Genomic DNA, 15064 nt, shown 5'->3' on the forward strand with positions numbered 1-15064 from the left:
AAGGATTATAACTCCCCTACGCCTTTCCGAACAGAGCCTCTGTTTCCCAGAGCCACATTCGTGCACGTAGTTACCACATTTCTGCAAAATGTGGCTAACTCAACTTTGCAATTTATCCAGTTGAATCCATATTTTCTGACAACCTGGAAACTCATTTTTGTCCAAGGATGTGCTTATAATAACAAAAGGCTTTTCCTCCCTTCGAGTGAACTACGAAGAACGGTTCTAAATCTTTGTCATGACTCCTACCTAGCTGGTCACAGAGGTGTGGATAATACTAAAGAATTGATCCGGCGTAATTTCTGGTGGCCGGAAATGAATCGAGACATCCTAGATTATGTTTCCGCTTGTGCCATCTGCTTGCAATCTAAATGCCCGCGATCTGCCCCTTCGGGCCTCCTCTCAGTAATGCCAGTTCCTAACCGTCCTTGGCAAATGATCTCAACAGATTTTATTGTCGATCTGCCACTCTCGGACGGTTGCACAGTAATCATGGTCACAATAGATTACTTCACGAAATTGGCACATTTTGTTCCACTTCCGCGGATTCCTACCGCATCCCAGATAGCAACAGTCTTTCTTTCACGGATTTTCTCTTTTCACGGACTTTCTGAGACCATTGTTTCTGATCGAGGTTCCCAATACACATCTCGTTATTGGCAGCAGGTATGCAAGAGTTTGCATATTTCCCGAGCATTGAGTTCAGGATTCCATCCGCAGACAAATGGTCAGACGGAACGTCTAAATCAGACCCTTGAAGGTTATCTGCGTTGTTACATCTCTTCATCGCAAGACAACTGGTGTTCATTGTTACCTTTGGCAGAATTTGCATATAATAACTCTCGACACTCAGCCTTGGGGTTCAGCCCTTTCTTTTGTTCCTACGGATACCACCCTCAGTGCTTTCCCAGCGGTCCAGTCTCCGCATCTAGATTTCCCGATGTAGACAATCTCATCAATACTATTCAGCTGGGACATCGAACAGCCAGATCCTCTCTTCTGGATGCCCAGGCCCGTGTCAAACGCTCTGCTGATAAACATCGCACTCCAGCTCCAAATATGGTGCCAGGAGATTTGGTTTGGTTGGCTTCCCGATTTTTGCCTCGTCATCTGGTGCCGTCCAAATTGTCCCCGAGATATTCGGTCCCTTTCCTGTTTTGCAACGAATGGGGTCGTCTGCGTACAAGCTCAAGCTCCCTCCGTCTTGGTCCAGGATTCATCCTGTTTTCCATGTGTCGCAATTGAAGAAGGACGTGGTGGATCGTTTTTCCCGAGTACGGATGGGTGCACCCCCTCCTGTCATCACCCCGATGGGTCCCGAATACGAAGTGGCTGGTATTTGTGATTCTCGTCTCTTTCGGGGCCGTCTGCAGTTCTTGATTGACTGGAAGGGGTATTCTCCAGCTGATCGTTCTTGGGAACCTGCATCGGCTGTACATGCTCCGGCTCTGGTCCGCCGGTTTTTTCGGTCCCATCCAAATAAACCGGGTGGCCCGGGGCATTTGAGGGGGCATACTGTCACGCCCCTTCGAAGGCGGTGGTCCTTGTGGCATCGATGGATCGTTGGACGACAGGTGGCGGCCATTTTTCCTAGTAAGATGGCCGCCGTAACTGGAGTTGCGGGTCTAGATTCTGCTCTGTCTGAATTTCAGTGCATTTTCCACTGCCTCTCTGTCTCCCGATTCCACGGACTCCATCTCCTTCTCACCAAAGTTTGCCTACCGGTCTCGTTTCGGAGGGCGGTAAGCTTATTTCGGAATTCTCCGACATATCAAATGCCCGTTTTCTCTTCCTTTCCCGACTTACTGATCTCTTTTACTTCGTATAGCTACAGGCTTATGTTACCCCGGTATTGAGACCGCCCGTGCTAAACTCTGTTCTATCGAAACAACTCCTAGCTCCACCCTCCATTCCTCTCAGGTAAAGACTTCCCAGTGGCTTTTCACTATTCCGTTTTAGTTATCTTACTTGTTCTCATCAAAACCTTCCTTACTTTCTCAGAAGTCCTCTGAAGTCTCTGGCTGGCACCTTTACCCACATTTCATTTCTGTTTAAGGGTAATCACCATACCTATATATCTCATATATCCATTTTTCCACTTACCTCCTGTACTTACCAGTCTCTTTCTCTTTCAAGACAAGCGTCCTCCGGACTTCACCGGAATCTCCACCTGAAACCTGAAGACATCTTACCGCTACCATCGGCACAGGGTTTTCTTCCCCAGAGGGTTTCCCGGGGACTTCTTCTCTTACCTGGTTTATCCGGGAAGGGGAAGAGGTACTTGGGAGGCTTTCACTTTCATCTCCCCGCCTGGAGCAAGGTGAGTCTTCCCCTGCTAGAAGGTGTCAGTCACAGGACAAGAAGAGAGCTAACGGTGAGTCCTTGGGGTAACCTGCCAGTTGTTTAAATTGTAAGATCATTGTGACATTCGTCACTTTTGTTACACTTAGTTCCTTTGGTTTGGTGGAGGGGGCCCCAAAGGTGTCCGTGCCCTGGGCCCCAAAAGTGCTCAAGATGGCCCTGACTACTCTCCAAAGGTCTGTAGTTTTTATCAGGCTCTAGCCCACCTCTTGGCCTCACCCTCAAGTGTTTGCATCGTGCATGATGATGATCAGTATCACATGGGGATTTGACAGCGGGGATCATTCATGTCACCTGTTTGTAATTGGGACATAATTATAATTGTTCTTTTATAATGCCAGGGACCAGACTCTAAGCGAGAGCCCGGGATTCGAACCTGTGTTGCTTTGCGTTGTCTTGCTTCCAAAATAAACGTGTTGCTCCTGAAGTATCCATAAGATGCCCAATTTAGCTAACAGAGCCTTCCTTATGCTATTCTGCTGTCCTGGTTTTCAGACCTCTAACTTTGTCACAGCCCTGCAAACCTAGTTCTTACAGTAACCGTGCTACATGGAATGCTGCAGCCCAGTGCAGCCCAGCCCTGCTCGCTCAATTGATTTATCTTTTTTCCCTATACATTAGTAGACCACTAGCTCTATTATATCCATTGCGCAAATGAGCCTCCAATTCACAGCACACAATGGACATGCATTGGAGTGACTGAAGCTGTGGGGCATGTAACAGTATGTGGGTTTGGGCATGCCAATCATGCACAGGTGAGGGTGCAGACGCACATGCATGAAACATAGATTTTGGCCTCTCAACCCACCACCCCCAGGCTTTGCTTCTTTTGATCCCAATGACATACCCCCCCTATAGCTATTGTGTAATTATGTGTGCTATATACCCACGTTCCACATCCGTTAACCCCTGTGGGTGTCCATCTATGCCATAAGGGTGCCTTGTCGCAGCACCATGGCATCATTCATGAAACCACTATAGGGGCTTATTGTCTAGTCTTTGTCATAGGTCCTCTGCACATTACTGAATGTTGCTGCTTCCGGTTGCTGTATACCTGCTCCTGGGCCTGTGAGACGCATTTATGCAATATGCATGCGCACCCAACCTGCAATGATGTTGGGTAAGAAACGCCCCCTTGGTGGCATTTACGTGAGCCTGGATGATGGGGGACCTTTCACAATAGTGCACAGAGCACCTATCCCAGCACTCATAACTGAAGGAGAGAAAGCCCTAACGCATTGACATAGGCAGACTGGCCAGGTGGAGGCGTGCATCATGATGAACAGAAAATAGTCGTCAGAAGAAAATGCAAAGTTCAGTCTTAGTAGAGAGTGGAAGACATTCCAATGAAATCTGCCCCAGGGAAGTGCTAAAACATTTTTAAGGCAAGCTAGCGTTTGGACATTTGGTTCAGCCCTATATGTCAATCAATGCTCGGAGTGGGACAGAGCGAACAATGCATGCCAGCTTCCCGAGTCATGGTGTGGAGTATAAGCCTGGAGCCGAAAGAGAATTCCTCAGCATTGAGATAAAATATATAGAGTGACCATCTGTAATCAGCACCCAGATGAGGGAAACAGGCAAAGAAACAAACAGGTGAACAAGGGAGCTGGATTACCATCTCGGTGGTGTTCCTGATGGTGCTGACTGATTCCTAACAAGTCAGAGAGGCCTTTTTGACACTCAGACTGTGGGGGCCTAGGTGTAGACAGATTCCAATGATTTAATCACATACTACTCCTGATGAGCAATACATATGAAGACCAGACAAAAGGGGAAGAAGTAGAACCATTGGGAAACAGCCAATACTGAACAAGTATCTCATCCATCAGAGCACACACTCAGACAATTACTCCTAGAGCACACCTACAAAAATACAGATAACCTCCTGACTTAGAGGGGGGGAAGGAACAAGTTACTTACCTGTAACTGTTGTTCTCCAGCATGGGTCTGGCATGGATTCACATGCTCATGAATATTCCCCGTCGTCAGGCTGGGAATCCTCGGTAAAGAAAAATCAGTATCAGTTTCGTTTCTGATCTGTCTTTCGTAGTAGTAACCAATCACTGATCTCTGAGTCATACTGACCACAGCCAATGACTGCCCTCTCCCTAAGCCCCGCCTCTGGCAGCCATCTTCAGATTTGGTAGCACGTGAAGTGGCAGTATGACCAAGTGAAAAGCCGCAGAGGGGTAGGCGGGAGAGTTCGCATGTGAATCCATGCCAGACCCATGCTGGAGAACAACAGTTACAGGTAAGTAACTTGTTCCTTCTCCAGCATGGGGTCTGGCATGGATTCACATGCTCATGAATATAAGCATACATAGCAGTACACACATGCACAACCACGGGAGGTGGCAACAGGCTCAACATTAAGCAATACAAAAACTCAACTTTAAGCATCTCTTACCTCCTCACCAGGCTCACCTTAAGCGAACAGGTTGCGCAGAACTGCTTGGCCGACACTGGACTCCTCCCTGGAATCCCGATCGACGCAGTAGAATCTCGTGAAGGTGTGCGTCGACCTCCACGTAGCAGCCCTGCAGATGTCCAGCAGGGGCACACCAGATAGGAACGCCGTAGTAGCAGCGATCGCTCTGGTCGAATGGGCTCTCGGACGGCCTGGCAGCGGTCGGTTAGCCAACCGGTGGCAGTGCATGATGCAGCCGGAGAGCCATCTGGAAATAGAAGACTTTGAGAGAGCCTTCCCTTGATTCACACGTCCAAATTTCACGAATAGCTGTGATGTCCTCCGAAAACTCTTCGTGCGGTCCACGTAGAACTTCAGCGCTCTAGCCACATCCAGCGAGTGCAAAGTCCTCTCGGCCGGCGACGAAGGAGACGGGAAGAAAACAGGTAACACCAGGGGCTTGTTAAGATGGAAGTCCGACGGCACCTTGGGCATAAAGGAGGGGTGCGTCCTAAGCACCACCCTCGAGGCATGGAAAGTCAAGTACGGTGCTTTGCAGGATAGGGCCTGGATCGCTCCCACTCGTCGTGCAGAGGTAATGGCCACCAGGAATGCAGTCTTCCACGACACAAACTTCATCGGTGCGGAGTGCATCGGCTCGAATGGGGGCCCCATGAGCCTGGTCAGCAGCACGTTAAGTTCCCACGCCGGGGCCGGGGCCTTCACCGGCGGGAACGACCGGAACAGTCCTTTCATAAACTCTTTTACCAGTCGATGGGACCACAGGGACGTCCGTCCTGTGGTTCTGGTATATCTGGAGATCGCCGCCAGATGAATCTTAATGGAGGCATGGGCTATCAGCGATAGCAGGTACGGCAGCACTTGAGGGGCCGTAATTCGTAGGGGGTTGATCTTCTGTGCTCGGCACCAGATAGAGAACCTCTTCCACTTGTGACCGTAGCATTTGAGAGTCGAGGACGCCCTGGCCTTTGCAAGAACCTCTCTGCAATCGGCCGGTATATCGTACCCTCCAAACTCTAGCGCTGCAGGAGCCAAGCCTGCAGGTTCAGCGACGCCGGGTCGTGGTGGAAGATGGCGCCTCCTTCTCTGGAGAGAAGATCCGCGTCCGCCGCCAGCTTGATGGGAGGGGACCAGATCTGCCTCGGCCACGCCGGTGCGACGAGGATCATCCTGCACCGGGACCTCTTGAGCTGGTTGATGAGTTGAAGCAGCAATGGCAACGGAGGGAACGCATACAGGTATAGGCCGTCCCAGGGGAACGAGAACGCATCGCCCATGCTTCTCGGCTGGGGAAACCTGCTGGCGAACCTCTGGCACTTCGAGTTCGTCGCTGTTGCGAACAGGTCGATTTGGGGTTTGCCCCATCGTCGAAAGAGTTGATCCAGCTGATCCTGGCGCAGCTCCCACTCGTGACACGCGCGCAGCTCCCTGCTGAGCGAGTCGGCGATGGTGTTTCTTTCTCCTGCCAGTTGGAAGGAAACCAGAAACATCCCCTGGGCGACCGCCCAGTGCCACAGATCCTGTGCCTCCTTGGATAGGGCTGGGGATCTGGTGCCTCCCTGCTCCCGTATGTAAAACATTGTCGTGGTGTTGTCCGTGAAGATCTGCACCACCTTGCCCTTGAGCGACGGGAGGAACGATTTTAGAGCCCAGAACACGGCTCGGAGTTCCAGGATGTTGATGTGCAGGAGCTTCGCCTCCGGGAGCCAGAGGCCTCTTGCGTGGAGATCTCCGGTTTGGGCGCCCCAACCTTCCAGGGAGGCGTCCGTCGTCACCGTCTCCTGGTACGCCGGCGTCTGAAAGTCCTTGCCCGCCGTGAGGTGCGCTCCAACGCCCCACCACTGAATCGCCCACCGGAACACCTCGTTGAGGGGGACTCTGTCTTCGAAGGTGCCCGTCGCCTGCATCCAACGGGCGTCGAGAAATTCTTGAAGAGGGCGCATCCGTAGTCTGCAGAGGCGCACCAGGTAGATGCAAGAGGACATCATCCCCAGGAGGGACTTGATGGACCTCACCCTGGCCACGTGCGTGGCTAGCAGGCGCTGCACTTTGCCCAGAATGGTCTTCGTCCATTCTTCCGACGGTGCCGCCAGGCGCCTCACTGTATCGAGCTTCGCTCCCTGAAACAGGGCCACCTGCGACGGCACCAGGTGGGACTTTGAGTAATTTATGGCGAATCCCAGGTCTGTGAGTAGCTGGACGGTCCTCGCAGTGTGTTCGACGGCGAGTTCCCTCGTCCTTGAGCGGATGAGCCAGTCGTCCAGGTAGGGGTAGACGTGAATCCCCTGCAGGCGCAGCCGCGCCGCCACAGGTGCTAGGCACTTGGTAAAGACCCTGGGGGCCGACTTCAATCCGAACGGCAGTGCTCTGAATTAGTAGTGGCGTCCCTGGACGACGAACCTGAGGAACTTTTGGTGACTTTTGAGGATGGGAACGTGGAAGTATACATCCTCCAGGTCCAACGACGATAGGAAGTCGCCTTCCTCCAGCTGTCCCAGCACGTGCTGGAGGGTGACCATCCTGAACTTTTATGACCTGATGTATTTGTTCAAACGACGAAGGTCCAGGATGGGGCGCCAGCCACCCGTCTTCTTCCTGACGAGGAAGTACCTTGAGTACACCCCGGAGCCTCTTCGGGAAGAGCTCGATGGCGCCTTTCCTGAGCATCGCCCGTACTTCCAACAGCAGTTGCGGGACGTGATTTTCCTTCCTGGCCACAGGTGGAACGTGAGGGCACTTCTTCAGGAATTCGATAGAGTGTCCTCTTGCCAGGGTATCCAGCACCCAATGGTCGGTGGAGATGGACTTCCACACGCCGACGAAATTCGTCAGCCGGCCTCCCACCGGGGTACTTCGGTGGGGGCCCGAGGCCAGGGCCGGTTCAGTCCTGCTTGGAGGTGGTGGCCTTGCCGCCCTGGCCCCCTTGCCGACGGCGGCGAGGCGCTCCCTGCTTGCCGCGACCCCTGTAGGCCTCCTGAGACGAGGAGCGTGCCGCCTGGCGGTAGGACGACGAGCCACTGCTGGATCCCTTGGAGGCCCCCTGTCTGCCTCCGGCGCTCCGAAAGGGCCGTTGTTGCTGAAGGGCTCCTAGGGCACGGGCCGTCTCCATGTCCGTCTTTATGGCTTGGAGGGATTCATCCACCGCCTTCCCGAACAAGTTGCTGCCGTCAAACGGCATGTCCAACACCCTGGTCTGAACGTCCTGACGGAAGTCGGTTGCCCGGAGCCAACCCCGTCGTGCCCAGCTGGCGGAACCCGGTATCGGCAATATCGGTTGCCACCGTTATGGCGTGGTCCGACGCCACCTCGCCTTCCTGAAGTATTTCCAGGGCCTCAGACCTCTTGTCGTCCGGTAGGAAGTCCAATATGGGAGCCAGCTTGAACCAGAGCTCCCTGTCGTAACGGGCCACGATCGCCAGGGCGTTGGCCACTTTGATCATCGTCGCCGCCGACGAAATGACCCGTCGCCCCATGGCGTCCAGCTTCCTACCCTCGCCGTCCGGAGGGGAATTGACCCCGCCGCTTTCTTCTTCGCCGCCGCCGAGACGACCGAGTCTGGCATTGGCTGGGCCCTGAGGCACAGGGGAGCGGTCTCGGGGACCCGGTATTTCTTCTCGTACCGGTCCCTTTTGGCTGGTGCCGTGGAGGGGTTCTTGAGTACCGACAGGCCCTCCTCCCAGATGTCATCGATTAGAGGCACCGCGATGACAGTCTTCCTCTTGGCCTCCCGGCACTGATAGAGGAAACCTTCCTTTTTCTGCTCCTCTGGGCAGAGCTGGAACAATTCGGACGCCCTGGCGATCATGGCGTGGAATGAGCCAATCTCGTCAGGCGGAGAGGCCCGTGCGACGGGAGACCCGTTCCGTCGTCGTCGCCGTCGCCCTCAGAACCCGTCGTCGAGCCCACCGCACCGTCATCTCCCGACTCATGGGAGGATGAGGAGGGAACTGTAGGCCTTACGGGGGCGAGTGGAGGAGAGGGTTGGGTCCTCCGTCGTTTGTTCTGAGGACTTCCCAACGGGCCAGGTTGCGGGTCCAGGTTGCGGGTCCTCCGGCCTGGGCCGTGGTAATCTCGTCCTTATCTCAGAGCATAAGGACTGGATCGCAGACAAAATGGCTGCCGAGCTATCCTGAGGCCTAGGTTCCGGCTGTGCCGGAAGGGAAGGCTGCTCTTCCTCGCCATCGTCGTCTTCCTCGGTTATCTCCCGAAGATCTTCCTTACGGGATCGAATCTTCTCGAATTGGACTTCGAGATTCCTCACGGCCTCTGTCAGTTCCTCCTCCGAGGCTGACTCCGTGCTCGAGGAGGCTACCGTGCCCCCCCTCGCTTCTTCTATCATGGTGGCCATGACGATGGGCTGAAAAGAGGATTCCCTCCTTGGCGGCAGGGAAACTCTAGTCCCAGAGGCAGTCTCCACTGGCGGGGTCTCTGCCGGCTTGGCCAGAGTCGCCGCGATCGCCTCGATAGAGGCCTTTGCCTGCTGGGTAGGGGCCTTCACCACCTTAGGTGCGTCCCGGGCCTTCTCCTTAGGGGGAGGGGCGATGCCTCGCTCCCCCTCTCCCGAGATCGGACGGGGCTTCTCCCGAAGCTTACCCGGGGTCTCGGACTTCCTCTTCCCTGAACCGGAGCGCTGGCTCATGTTTGACGGTGCTGGGGAAGGTGCGCCCTGCGTGGCGACCGAAGAGCCCGATCTTTCGGCGCTCCCGGAGCCAGCGGACTCGCGGCGATTGGCCTGCTGTTGGGCCCCCGTCGCCGGGGCGCCCGCACAGGACTTAGAAGCCCGCTCGGACCCTTTCTTCTTCTTCTCACCCGTTGAGCCCTTCTCCAACCAGCTGGCGAGACGGGATCGACGGTCCCTCATGGTCCGCTCCGACAAGTTCTTGCAGAACTGGCAGTCCTTCTCTACATGAGTCTTGTCCCCATGAAGAAAGTAGAGGCATCGCGAATGCTCGTCCTCCTTAAACACATTCTGCAGCCTGCATCCAGGGCAGCTGCGAAACAGCTTGGGTCCGGGTGACGAACTCGCGTCCTGGGCCATCTCGAAGTAGGCCGCAAATCTTCTGGAATCCTCCAAAAGGTTGATTAGACGAAATCTTCACCCTTGAGGGGCGTAGGAAGATCCCGCAACGGGTACCCGTTAACGGGAGTAGAAACGGTGGAGCTTGAGGCTCGATTAACCGAAAAAATGTGAAAATTCACCTGAAAAAGCGCGAAAACGCAGCAAAAGCTCGAGAGCTAAGCACGAGGACTCCCAACACTTGAACGTGCGGTAAAAATCTGAAGATGGCTGCCAGAGGCGGGGCTTAGGGAGAGGGCAGTCATTGGCTGTGGTCAGTATGACTCAGAGATCAGTGATTGGTTACTACTACGAAAGACAGATCAGAAACGAAACTGATACTGATTTTTCTTTACCGAGGATTCCCAGCCTGACGACGGGGAATATTCATGAGCATGTGAATCCATGCCAGACCCCATGCTTGAGAATTAGAGCATCCCAGAGTGTGAGTTGTATTGTAGTGAGAGAGTGAGAGAAGGCGAATGGGAAAGGATAGAGCAAGAGAACCTGCATTGGCCAAGCCAAATAGTCCAATTGTTATGAAAGATGCAGAACAGCAGGAGGTCAAGCAAGGTGAGCCATACTAAAGACCAGGCCAGGTTCAGGGTTCTAGAACAGACATTAGTGGCAGTTGCAAGTACACCAGCCCAAATAAAGGAGCTTGAAACCTTAGAGAACCTAGATGGGGCAGGGGTGTAACCCGTAGCTATTTAATGGCAATCATATCCCTGGAGACAACACAACAGGTGTGATTGTTGAATAAGACGAAGCCAAAATATTGCATGTCCATGAGTAGCCTGCAGGACACTGTGCTGGGAACAGAAACCACAGGGCTTTGTGAATTAACTGAGGGGAAAGCTTAGTGTTTCTTTATTCCTCCTTCCTCTCACTCTTTCCTTCACCCTGAAAATAAATATGTGAAAACATATCCACGTTTTGTGTGTTGTGTGGTGTCAACCTAGGACAGCATGTAGGACAGAATGTACTTCTGGGCCAAACATTATGTTCACATGTTATGTTAATATGCTTTTATGCTGCTCCAGATCACCACTGAATTAGTATCAGAGTGTCTAGGCTTGTCAATGGAATGGCATACGGTGCCCACACCAGGGGTGTACAGGCCTTAGCCTCCTGGAAGAAATAAAATGAGCCAAGGGAAGATAAGAGGATTGGACAGCAGGAAGTAGATGCTAAAAGGACATGGAGAGAGGCATGTAGCAAGAGAAACCTGTTTTGCTAAAACGTGGGTGCATGTCAGTCCTATTAGTCAGACCATGGTTCTACAAAAGAAAGGTGACTGAGATGTCTTACAGCATTTTGATAATTGGATGTTGTTTCCAGGGCTGATTCAGAGATTTTTAAGTTAGTACACAATGGAATGTTAATCCAGGGCGAAGGAGTGATCTGCCGTACCTATACCACTCTAGATTATAATTCTGCATCCAATTACCAATAAGACAACATAGTATCTTGTCCACACGTCACGATGAGCTCCACGGTGATACATTTCTGGCAGATCACTAGTTGTCTAATTATAATATATCACTTGCAAGATGTAGGGACTTTATGAATCCTTCACAATTCTCTAAAAAGAATCAGATGGGGTACAAGTAGTGTATGGGGCCCATTTGACGCACATCAACATTTTGACAGATGGGAACTTCCTCTGCTTCCGGCCTTAGTACCGCCTTTCTTTTGATAGGTTTTTGACATAAAGTGAATATACATTTCATATAAAAATGATATCAACAATTATATTGCATTGATATGAAATATATATTTCATATAAACTGGGAATACAATGGTTATCACAATGTTTTGATAGGATGTTGAGATGATTTTATATAAAGTGAACATACATTTTAAATAAAAATGTACATAAACTTTGGAGCAGCAGGTGGTGGTCCTGCCTGGATGACTATGGAGGGCAAAGTGAGCACTGAATACTGGGACTGTGAACATAGGGTTTTGCAGAGTGTCGCGCCGATGACCTGGGAGAGGGGCTTTGGCTTTTAATGCTATATGAAGCGTATATACATTTTATATTTAGTCAAAATGATGTCACGATTTTATAATTGAATGACACAGGATAGAGAATTAGCTTCAACAGCTACTAGCATTAAACCTGGATATAGCTTTGATATAGAGTGCAAATATAGGCTGGACTGACAGCCCTATGTGAATTTGCTTTATAGGCAAAATGTGGTTTTATAGTGCTAATAAAAAAAGACCCAAAACTATTGGTTTTGGACAATGCATGGAGTTTTGAAATAATAAAAGCAATTTGCTTTGTGAGTTAAGTGTGTTTTCTAGAGCCTATACAAAAGTCCAAACTATTGGCCTTGACAATGCATGTTTTAAAAACAAAATAATGAAAGCAGTTAACTTTATAAGCAAACTTTGTTTCACAGAGCCTAGACAAAAGTTCAAACTATTGCTATTGCTAAATATAAATGACAGAGCGCAAAGTGTTTTCACCAGACTAACACAAAGGACTGCTGATCTGGACAATGCCTGTTATCCTTTTTAAATGAAGTGTGAAACTTTTACATAAAACTATTGGCTTTGTCAATGCTTGTTACTTAATGATTTGCAATGGTATTTTAACACAGAGATACTGAACCAAGTTCATACAGCGGCAACACTTACCATTAAACTTTGACTTTATCATACCTATACAAAAAAGAAAAAATACAGACTATCGGTCTTGGTCAATGTGTGTTCTTTTTCTAAATGAACACACTGCACTGGCCTCTTAGAATGAATGCTTTGAAGGGCTGCAGTGGGGACATGCCATGTGTGCCAGAGAGAAATGACAGTGCTGATCAGCTATAAAACAGTGCTACAGTGGGTAGGGGTTTTTATCGCCAAATTCAAGACTTTCGCATTTTTTCCGAGCGCAGCAGAAAACACAGATGGCGGGGCTGCTAAGGCCTGGCAAGCTGGACGGAATATATGGGGGGCTGCAATATACAATAATGTTATCTATAACTGGCCAGAGGGGGCTCAGTAATTTTTGTGTTGTTACAAAGGTTAGAATTTTTGGAAAGTAAGCACAACATACATGAGTTCAGGAAACCTGGATGTGTTGATAAGAAAATTGCTAAGGGAGGGTTCGTGTTTTCACTTATTAAAAGGGGGCTTCTCCCTGCACAGGGGTATCTCTTCACTTGGACTTGGGAATTCTGGCAGTGCTCCGGCCCAGTGTTTTTAATGCTGCATGACTAATTGACTGGAACATCTGTTTGTAAGACCACAAGGAAACCTTGTTATCTGGATTTAACTGGATTTGATTGTGGCTCTGGGACGCTGTGACAGAAGAGACCCACTGCAAGGCTTTTTGATGGAAAATAGGCTTGGTCTTTTATTCATATCAACATTCAGGAAAAAAAGGTGAGTTGTATGTACTTTCAAATTAAACAACTGTGTGTATTTTAATGACATGTTTAAAAAATGTGTAGTTTGTGCCAGCTTTTACTATTGAAGGATTGACAAAGCTTTTGTTTAAAAGGTGTTTGTAGACTTATGTGATGCTGAATTTCACTGATACTGCACACTTATTTTTGAGGCAGGCTAGTTAAATATATTTTAGTGTTTAAAACACACTCAAAGGCTCTAGCTTGCCTTCTGTGGATTTTCCAGGTTGGCTAGGATAATGTGTAGAGGCGTTTTCTAAGTGTTTATGGGTTTTATAAGGTGTCACATAATCAATCAACACTTACATATTAAAGCTTGGGAAGTAGGAGATCAAAATTATAGAGGGGGTATAATTTCTACCTAATACCCTAAGACAATTATTTAAGCCTATAATGCTCTAACTATACAAAATGGCCGGATGGGTTTATTTAAGAAATGCTGCACAACCAGACCTTTCATGTCTATAAGCCTACATCCTACAGAGATGACATTTTAGAACACAATGGGCCTCATTACACGGTATGCGGTAACCATGGCGCTATTAGTGCCATGGTTGCCACTGGTATTTTACCGTGTCCGCCTTGGTGGATGGCGGAATTACCGCCCTTCTCCAAGGTGAGCGGGGGTGGTAATTCCCCATTCACCAAGGCACTTCCCCATTCCCATTTTTGCCCCCATAGGGCTCAATGGGAATGGGGAAGGAGCTAATTACGGTACCGCAATTTGCGGTACCGTAATTTGCACCAAGGTCCCTTTGCGGGCCCGTTCCTTAACGTCTGGTAAAACTAGCCGTTGAGGTCGGGTCCCGCAAAGGGACCTCGTAGTAAGGCGGTAAGGGTTTACCAGTACCAGTCTCCTTACCGGTACCGGTAAACCCTTACCGCATTCCGTGTAATGAGGCCCAATGTAATCTTCAGTGGCCAGCGCGGGTCACATGACTTCAAACACTGTGCAAGTTTGAAAATGTGTTTTATAGTTTGCACGCCAATAATACATCTTAATATTTATTTATGGGTCTTTATCGTGCAGCGCAACATTTTTCAAAACTTGGCAAATTCACTGTTTGCTCTTGTTACAAAGGGCCAGGCTATAGTGAGGCGACAACGGTAGTAATGTATTGTAGTAACAATTAACCTTTAGGAATGCCAAATGCTGATAACTGAATTTATTTATATTTTAATTGTGTGAAGGATTCAGCACAGAGGGATCATGATCCAATTTGGCAATGCTTGCAATGTAAAGTTATTATTTGATATTTGATTTTTTTGTCAATGATCACACATTATCTGGGAATGTTGTCGCCGAGATTTATTTGCACAATGCACTGGAGTGGATAAAATTCTTTAAGGGAGCAAGTGAAAGAAAATGTGTTTATTTTCTGTGTGTAAGGGAAATGCAGATCGTTGGGGCAAGTGCAGCAGTGTTATACTGGACTTGATATGTTTTGTGAGACAGCGTGTATTTTAAAAGCAGGGTGATGCATCAGGCAGACCCCGAAGAAATGGCTTGTGCCAGCCGAAAAACACCACCTATTGGATTCCTAGAAATGTGTGCATCTGATTTAACAAATCCTAGATGTTTTGCGGGTCCACAAATGGGGTTGCATGTTCTTGCAGGATCAGCAATGGGCCGATGGAATGTCTGGGCCCCCAGACAAATGCCAAAGGAGTGTCTAAGACCCGGTTGGGGTATTATGGTTTCTGTGCTGTCCTCACATTGGACTGTGACAACCCGTATCTTGGGAATGGGGCAACAAATGTACGCCTAACAAGGGTTATGGCAAATTAAGCAACCCCCTG

The sequence above is a fragment of the Ambystoma mexicanum genome, chromosome 2p (genome assembly GCF_040938575.1).
Source record: "Ambystoma mexicanum isolate Mex_15411 chromosome 2p, UKY_AmexF1_1, whole genome shotgun sequence".
NCBI lineage: Eukaryota > Metazoa > Chordata > Amphibia > Caudata > Ambystomatidae > Ambystoma > Ambystoma mexicanum.